Source organism: Budorcas taxicolor, chromosome 11 (assembly GCF_023091745.1).
Source record: "Budorcas taxicolor isolate Tak-1 chromosome 11, Takin1.1, whole genome shotgun sequence".
Classification (NCBI taxonomy): domain Eukaryota; kingdom Metazoa; phylum Chordata; class Mammalia; order Artiodactyla; family Bovidae; genus Budorcas; species Budorcas taxicolor.
This window is the reverse complement of record NC_068920.1, coordinates 139,276,277-139,285,850: the sequence shown is the minus strand read 5'-3', so window position 1 is coordinate 139,285,850 and position 9,574 is coordinate 139,276,277.

Genomic DNA, 9,574 nt, shown 5'->3' with positions numbered 1-9,574 from the left:
TTCCAAATTCAGACTTTAATTGAAGAAAGTAGGAAAAACCACTAGACCATTCAGGTATGACCTAAATCAAATCCCTTATGATTATATAGTGAAAGTGAGAAATAGATTTAAGGGACTAGATCTGATAGATAGAGTGCCGGAAGAACTATGGACTGAGGTTCATGACATTGTACAGGAGAAAGAGATCAAGACCATCCCCATGGAAAATAAATGCAGAAAAGCGAAATGGCTGTCTGGGGAGGCCTTACTAATAGCTGTGAAAAGAAGAGAAGCAAAAAGCAAAGGAAAAAAGGAAAGATATAAGCATCTGAATGCAGAGTTCCAAATAATATCAAGAAGAGATAAGAAAACCTTTCTCAGCGATCAATGCAAAGAAATAGAGGAAAACAATAGAATGGGAAAGACTAGAGATCTCTTTAAGAAAATTGGAAATACCAAGGGAACATTCCATGCAAAGATGGGCTTGATAAAGGACAGAAATGGTATGGACCTAAGAGAAGCAGAAGATGTTAAGAAGAGGTGGCAAGAATACACGGAAGAACTGTACAAAATAAGATCTTCACAACCAAGATAATCATGATGGTGTGATCACTCACCTAGAGCCAGACATCCTGGAATGTGAAGTCAAGTGAGCCTTAGAAAGCATCACTATGAACAAAGCCAGTGGAGATGATGGAATTCCAGTTGAGCTATTTCAAATCCTGAAAGATGGTGCTGTGAAAGTGCTGCACTCAATATGCCAGCAAGTTTGGAAAACTCAGCAGTGGCCACAGGACTGGAAAAGGTCAGTTTTTATCCCAATCCCAAAGAAAGGCAATGCCAAAGAATACTCAAACTACTGCACAATTGCACTCATCTCACATGCTAGTAAAGTAATGCTCAAAATTCTCCAAGCCAGGCTTCAGCAATATATGAACTGTGAACTTCCAGATGTTCAAGCTGGTTTTAGAAAAGGCAGAGGAAACAGATCAAATTGCCAACATCTGCTGGATCATCGAAAAAGCAAGAGAATTCCAGAAAAAACATCTATTTCTGGAGACATCTAGTTCATCTATTTCTTTATTAACTACGCCAAAGCCTTTGACTGCATAGATCACAATAAACTGTGGAAAATTCTAAAAGAGATGGAAATCACAGACCACCTGATCTGTCTCTTGAGAAACCTATGTGCAGGTCAGGAAGCAACAGTTAGAACCTGACATGGAACAGCAGACTGGTTCCAAATAGAAAAAGGAGTACATCAAGGTTGTATACTGTCACCCTGCTTATTAAATTTATATGCAGAGTACATCATGAAAAACGCTGGGCTGGAAGAAGCACAAGCTGGAATCAAAATTGCCAGAAGAAACATCAATAACCTCAGCTATGCAGATGACACCACCCTTATGGCAGAAAGTGAAGAGAAACTAAAAAGCCTCTTGATGAAAGTGAAAGAGGAGAGTGAGAAAGTTGGCTTAAAGCTCCACATTCAGAAAATGAAGATCATGGCGTCTGGTCCCATCACTTCATGGCAAATAGATGGGGAAACAGTGTTAGACTTTATTTTTGGGGCTCCAGAATCACTGCAGATGGTGATTGCAGCCATGAAATTAAGATGCTTACTCCTTGGAAGGAAAGTTATGATCAACCTAGACAGTGTATTAAAAAGCAGAGACATTTCTCTGCCAATAAAGGTCCATCTAGTCAAGGCTATGGTTTTTCCAGTGGTCATGTATGGATGTGAGAGTTGGACTGTGAAGAAAGCTGAATGCCGTAGTATTGATGCTTTTGAACTGTGGTGTTGGAGAAGACTCTTGAGAGTCCCTTGGACTGCAAGGAGACCCAACCAGTCCATTCTATAGGAGAACAATCCTGGGTGCTCTTTTGAAGGAATGATGCTAAAGCTGAAACTCTAATATTTTGGCCACTTCATGCGAAGAGTTGACTCATTGGAAAAGACTCTGATGCTGGGAGGGATTGGGGGCAGGAGGAAAAGGGGACGACAGAGGATGAGATGGCTGGATGGCATCACTGACTCAATGGATGTGAGTCTGAGTTAACTCCGGGAGATGGTGATGAACAGGGAGGCCTGGCGTGCTGCAATCCACGGGATCTCAAAAAGTCGGACACAACTGAGCGACTGAACTGAACTGACACAAATAGAATGTTTAACATTGCTTTATAGCAGCAACTAGTAGGAAGTCAACTGGATTTATTGACAAGATATAAAATAACTTGTCTTATCATCTCTGTGCAACTGAACACTATTGGTATGCCTAACTAGCTTTGAAATATCTGCCATTAAATACTTAACCCAGCTTTGTGCTACTTTGTACTTAATTTGTACTCTGGATATATATAAAAAATAAAGTGTTAGTCATTCATTTATGTCCGACTCTTTACAATCCCAAGAACTGTAGCCCACCAGGCTCCTCTGTCCTTGGAATTCTCCAGGCAAGAATACTGGATTGAGTTGCCATTCCCTTCTCCAAGGGATCTTCCCCACCCAGGGTCTCCCACATTGCAGGGTAATATTTGCCATCTGAGCCACCAAGGAAGTCCTGGATGTATGTGGCTCAGGGACTATAGAAGAAAAAAGTAGGCTTTCATTTCATGTCACTGAGGAGCACAAACAGCAGAGAGGTTTTCTCTCCTTTGATACATCAGGGTTTACAAAATATATGTCTAATAGTATCCTTCTTTTAAAAAATAACCAAAAGATCATTAAAAATTAATAATTCAAGATTGGAGATAATTTTAATCTACTGATATTAAGTGTTGGAAGAAGTGCATATCATCAAACAATAATTGTAAATTTGGTAACAATATAGAGACCAACAGAGAAGGCAATTGCACCCCACTCCAGTACTCTTGCCTGGAAAATCCCATGGATGGAGGAGCCTGGTAGGCTGCAGTCCATGGGGTCGCTAACGACTGAGCGACTTCACTTTCACTTTTCACTTGCATGCATTGGAGAAGGAAATGGCAGCCCACTCCTGTGTTCTTGCCTGGAGAATCCCAGGGACAGGAGAGCCTGGTGGGCTGCCGTCTATGGGGTCGCACAGAGTTGGACACGACTGAAGTGACTTAGCAGCAGCAGCAGCAGTAGCAGCAGCATAGAGACCAAATACCAAAATTTACTCTTGTGAGTACACACACACACACACACACACACACACACTTAACAATAATTTGGGCTTGTGAAAGTGGAAGTCGCTCAGTCGTGTCTGACTCTTTGCGACCCCATGGAATACACAGTTCATGGAATTCTCCAGGCCAGAATACTGGAGTGGGTAGCCTTTCCCTTCTCCAGGGGATCTTCCCAACCGAGGGACTGAACCCAGGTCTCTCACATTGCCAGTAAAGCGTCTGCCCGCAGTGCAGGAGACCTGGGTTTGATCCCTGGGTTGGGAAGGTCCCCTGGAGAAGGAAATGGCAACCCACTCCAGTACTCTTGCCTGGAAAATTCCACAGACTGAGGAGCCTAATAGGCTACAGTCCATGGGGTCGCAAAGAGTCGGACACGACTGAGTGACTTCTTTTCACTCCCACATTGCTGGCAGAGTCTTTACTGTCTGAGCCACCAGGGAAGCCCAATTTGGGCTTACACCTGCAAAAATATTAACAACAACTCAGGAGTTAATCAACTAATTTTTTCTTATAATTAATAACTCAAATTTAGGTCACTGGGATAACATTAAAAAAACAAAATCAATAATTCCCTCATGTACATTCACAATTCAGTTTGAAGGTGATCTGGGAAATGCCCTATTCGCACTAATAATATAATACCCATAAAATATCCAGTCAAACAAGAATGTTCAAAGCACACATAAGAACATCATAAAACTTTAATAAGAAATTTTTTAAATGAAAAAAGGAGTCATATTCTGTCCTTGGATTGGAATACTGGACTTTATGGATATTGTAGCTCAGTCGGTAAAAAATCTGCCTGCAGTGCAGGAGTTCTGGGTTCAATCCCTGAGTTGGGAAGATCCCCTGGAGAAGGAAATGGCAATGCACTCCAGTATCCTTGCCTGGAAAATCTCATGGACAGAGGAGCCTGGTGGGCTGCAGTCCATGGGGTCGCAAAGAGTCAGGCACGACTGAGTGACTAACACTTAATTCTTTTATTCACCAGCAACAATAAAAATGACAACTACCTTAAATGTATATATATACATAATTAAAATCCTGAGTCAATTTGTTAGTTGGAGAAGGCAATGGCAACCCACTCCAGTACTCTTGCTTAGAGAATCCCAGGGATGGGGGAGTCTGGTGGGCTGCTGTCTATAGGGTCACACAGAGTTGGACATGACTGAAGAGACTTAGCAGAAGCAGCAGCAATTTGTTAGTTAATTCTAAATTAATATAAGATTAAATATAAAAGGAGAAACTCTGAAAGAATCATAAAAAGCATTAAGTTTTTAGTTGCCTCATCTTGAGGTACATGAGCCCTTATGTGTAAAAAAATAAAACAGCAACCAAAGAGTCAATAAATAACAATAATATAAAGAAAAGATTGCTAATGAAATTAAAATATTTTATTGCAAAATTATGCTCATCGACGTATCTTATAAACAAAATCTACAAGCAAGAAACCTGGGAAAAAATTTGAAACGAATATTAAGCTTAATATTTAATATTTTATATATCCTTAGAAATAAATATTAAAAGCTTGTTGGATCACAATGAGGAAAAAAAATCAGAAATCAAGAGTAAATTTTAAAATATCCCAAGTACTTATGAAAACAAATTTAATCCCACAAAAAATGTATAAAATTTTAAAAATACCATTCTTCACCTCTCATACTAGTAGAGATGAAAATCACCTTGTGGGTGAATGTGTGAGCAAATAAAGACTCTTTTTTGTCTTTTTTAATTTATTTATTTTAATTGGAGACTAATTACTTTACAGTATTGTATTGGTTTTGCCATACATCAACATGAATCTGCCACAGGTATACACATGTTCCCCATCCTGAACCCCTCACCCAAATAAATTGCAAACAGTTTATTTGGGGAAAATTAGCAATGTTCCTATAAGGCCTTAAGCTTTTTCATATTACTTCTCTAGATATCCCATTGGGAAAACAAAATTATGTCCTGACAAATAATAAAAAATAGGTAAATATATATTTGATTATTACCTGAAAAGCTAGCAAAAATCTAAATGCCCAAGAAAAAAATAATAGCTAAATAAATTATGAACTATCATAAAATGAAATACACTTTTGAATTTAAGAATTGTGGTTTCAAAAATGTAAAGAATGCGACCAAGGAAAAAGACAATAACAAAAGAGCTTTGTACAGCTTTATTACAGCATTCTGCCACACAGGATGTCTACATTAGATGGGAAGAGCATACAGGAAAACAACAGCAACTTTGATTTCTATGAAATCGGATTGTGGGAGGAATTTTATTTTTTTATACAAGCACTATCTATATGTTCTCAATATTTGTCTAGAACATGTACTTCTTTAAAAAGAAAATCTGAAAAGTTAACAACTTCAAATGTAATTATTGACTCTCCATCTTAGATTTTGGAGAAGGAAATGGCAACCCACTCCAGTGTTCTTGCCTGGAGAATCCCAGGGATGGCGGAGCCTGGTGGGCTGCCATCTATGGGGTCGCACAGAGTTGGACACAACTGAAGCCACTTAGCAGCAGCAGCAGCAGCAGCATCTTAGACTGGATTTTCATATGTTTATATAGTGAAAAAAAATAGGATCCCTGTATGTCAGAATTGGGCTCATGGTCATTTTGAAATAGTTTATAATAACTTGGAGGGTCCATATTTTTCTGAAAGAACTAAATGTATCTCACATACTAGTCAATTTTATGAGGATATTTTATTCATGGTGATTTTCCCTTTTCTTGGACTATTTCAGATCTCTCAGTTTTGTATTGTACAGCAGAGAGGCAGGGAGCTGCCCTTTGGACTAATATGAGCTGGACTCAAACCGTTTTATTGCCACAGGGAAATTACTTATTCTCACCAAGCTTTTGTTTTCTCATTAACAAAACTGAGACAACACCTACTTCACGGGTTTATCTCATGGATAACATAAGATAATATATGTGAAGAATGTATTGCAAAGATTCAACAAATATTAACCATTATTTTTACTATTAAGGGTACTATTCAACTGAACAGCTCCAATCTGTGTAATTATACTACACTCAACTCCAGTTACAATTATTACATAGTATAATTTTACTCCTTGAGCCTTTGGCTATGCCCCAGGATTCAATATAGCAGCTGTTTGGGCTGGATGAGCTTCACAGTTCATGGCACAAAATAAGTTGGCAACTTTTTTCTTTTATCTTTCTTTCTTTTTTGTTTTTTGAGAATTTAAAGTAAGCCTAGTCCAAGCTGGTGGGACTCATGGATGGAGACAGGGTACCTTGTCACATGACATTGGATGTGGAAGGGCACCTTTTCCCATAGACCACACACTGGATATGGAATCTTGGGAGCTTCATGTGTAGACGGGATGCTGATGAGTTGGGTCATCTACTATCAGGAAGAAAAATATTGTAGTGAGCAATACTGTGCAAGATGAAGCATTAAAACAAATGAACAGCTTTATTAAAGTATAATTGACATTAAAGGACTGCACACATTTAATGTATGCAATGTGATGAGTTTGGATAGATGCAAGCACTCATGATACCATCACCACAGTAAAAGGAGCAGACATATTAAAAAAAATTGAAATGGAGATCTAAAAGAAATATCTGAATTCCCGTGTTCATTGCAGCTTTATTCACAGTAATCAAGATATGGAAACGATTAAAGTGTCCATTAACAGGTGCATAGACGAAGGATGGATCTATAGATAGATAGATAATGGAATATTAAGCAGCCTTCAAAAAGATTGACATGCACTTATGTGCTCAGTTGCTCAGTCCTATTCAACTCTTTGTGCCCCCATGGACTGTGGCCTGCCAGGCTCCTCTGTCCATGGAATTTCCCAGGCAAGATTTCAGGAGTGGGTTGCCATTTCCTCCTCCAGGGGATCTTCCCCAACATAGGGATCAAAGCCGCATCTCTGTGTCTCTTACAAGGCAGATTCTTTACCACGGTGCCACCTGGGAAGCCCTGATGTATACATACTGATATATTTACAGTGAATAACCAACAAGATCCTACTGTATAGCACAGAGAACTATACCCAATCTTCTGTAGCACATTAAATGAGAAAAAAATTTGAGAAAAAATAGATATGTGTGTATATATAACTGAATCACTTTGTTGTTCATCTGAAACTAATACAACATTGTTAACCAATTGTACTCCAATATAAAACAAAAAGTTCAAAAAACAAGGAGACCCTGTCATTTGTGACATGACGGAACCTAGAGAATGCAATGCTAAGTGAAACAGACTGGTCACAGAACAAGTAGTGCATAATTTATTTATATGAGGCATCTAAACCAGTCAAACTCAGCCAAGCAGAGAATACAATAGTGGTTCCCAGGGCCTGGGAGGTGGGAGAAATGTGGATGCTGGATGCTAACTAAGTTCTAGAGATCTGCTATACAGCATTGTATCTACAGTCAATAACACCCCCTCATATGGTTTTATAAACTTCAAGATCAAGCACGTTCTGAAAGCAAAGCTTCATGGCTTAAGGAAGACTTCTTGGCGCACTTGAATGCTGAGCTCAAGGGAGAAATCCAGAGAGAGGGGCAACAGCACGTGTTCCCTCCACAGTGAGGCAGCACACAGAGCCTTCTGTTGGGGCCACTGAGAAGAGAAGGGAAAAAAGGAACCTGAGGGGAAAAGGAGTCGCTGTCTTTCTTTAAGATGGAGTGTAACTGGAAACAGCCTCCAGCCAAGGTCAAGGTCAAGAGTAATAGAATCCTGGCAAAATCTGCTAGTTTATCTTCCCCCAATGAACTCCTGCCAAACAATATACACAGTGTCGCACAGCGCTGGAGAGTGTCTGATGCATCCCCAGAGTATTTATGAGGACTTCTGTTTTGAAGATAGTCTCTTAGGTAACAGAGAGAAAACACGTATGGACGAGCTCTCATTTATCAGCGCCGTGGCTTCCTGTGAAAATTAAACATCAAGAATTGTGACATTTTCTCCTGAGCAAAGCAAGTTCTTCAAAGGGGCGGATGGGATGGGAGTCCTTTGAAGACGGTGTGTGCCCAACAGACCCAGCAGAAGGCCTGACATCTGCATAAGTTAAGGAGGTCTCCCTATCTCAGACAGAAAAGGCAAAGGCAGCTGTAGGCCTGGGTGAAGCGGCTTGTTAGGGTACACGGAGCGCCCCTGGCTGGGGAGAGTGCAGCTTCACTTTGCTTCTTTCAGTCACCTTCCGATGTCCCTGTGTTTCTCAAATTTCCTTCAGCTGCTCTGATGGCTAGAAGCTGTCAGACTGGAAATCCCAGATGATAGTTAGGCTTGAATCATGTACTTTTTAAAACAACTCCTTTCATTCTATAGCCTGAGTTGGTCCTCTGTTTCCAGAGATGAATTTTATGTCAGCGGAGTACAGCCAGTAAATTAAGAAGGAACCAAGGAGAATCCAGAAAACGGGGGACTCTGACATGGGCATGCAGGAGACAGCCAGCATGTGCCACAGGAGGCTCTTCCTAAAATCCCCCCTCAAAATCATTCATTTTAATATTTAAGAGCATCTATTTTTTATTACACAATATACGTCTTTAATCAACTTCAGAGAATTAGATTCTACTTCATAAAAAATATAAAAATCCAGTCTAATTCCAAAATGCACAGGTAATAGTCACATTTTAGACTGTTACTTTTCAGGGTGTTTTAAAAGAGTTATTTAATTATTTGACTGCCTCAGGTCTTACTGTGGCACACGGGGTATTCCTTGTGGCTCTTGGGCTCTAGAGCATGCAGGCTCAGTGGTTGCAGAATGCACAGGCTTCATTGCCCCTTTGGCATGGGGGAAATTTTAGTTTCCTGTTCAGGGATTGAACATGTGTCTCCTGCATTGCAAGGCAGATTATTAACCTCTGGACTACTAAGGAAGTCTCCAGGATTGTTTTCTTTAAAGGAATACATGTTCTAGATAAAGAAACAGAACAGATAAATAGTAATGCAAAATAATCACTCATAATCTTACCACCCAGAAATAAAAGTTATTTTCTACTATTTCATTTTAGTCTACTACTACAAGCATCCTTCTTGATGGAGTGCTTTAATAAGATAGTGAAGAAATCTTTTGTCTCTTTTTAATCAGGCACATCTTTACAGTTTTTGAAAACACTATTCCTAAATCCAGTAGTATATTGCATTTTGCTAATATTCTATAATATTTTGAGTCCCCAGGAAATAAATTAAATAAACAATGTTGAGATTCCTGACCTAGTGAGGTGGTAATTCCCAGAGATTTAGTGGCCATTCTGAAAAATGCAGAAAGTGAGTCTTACTATAATTAAAATACTTCATTTCAATTATATAGAAGATATAAGAAGGTCCAAAGGCCAAGGGAGCTAACACCTGCTTGTTGTTCTGTTGTTCAGTCTTGTCCAACTCTTTGTGACGTCATGAACTGCAGCACACCAGGCTTTCCTGGCCTCTACTATCTCCCAGAGTTTGTTCAAACT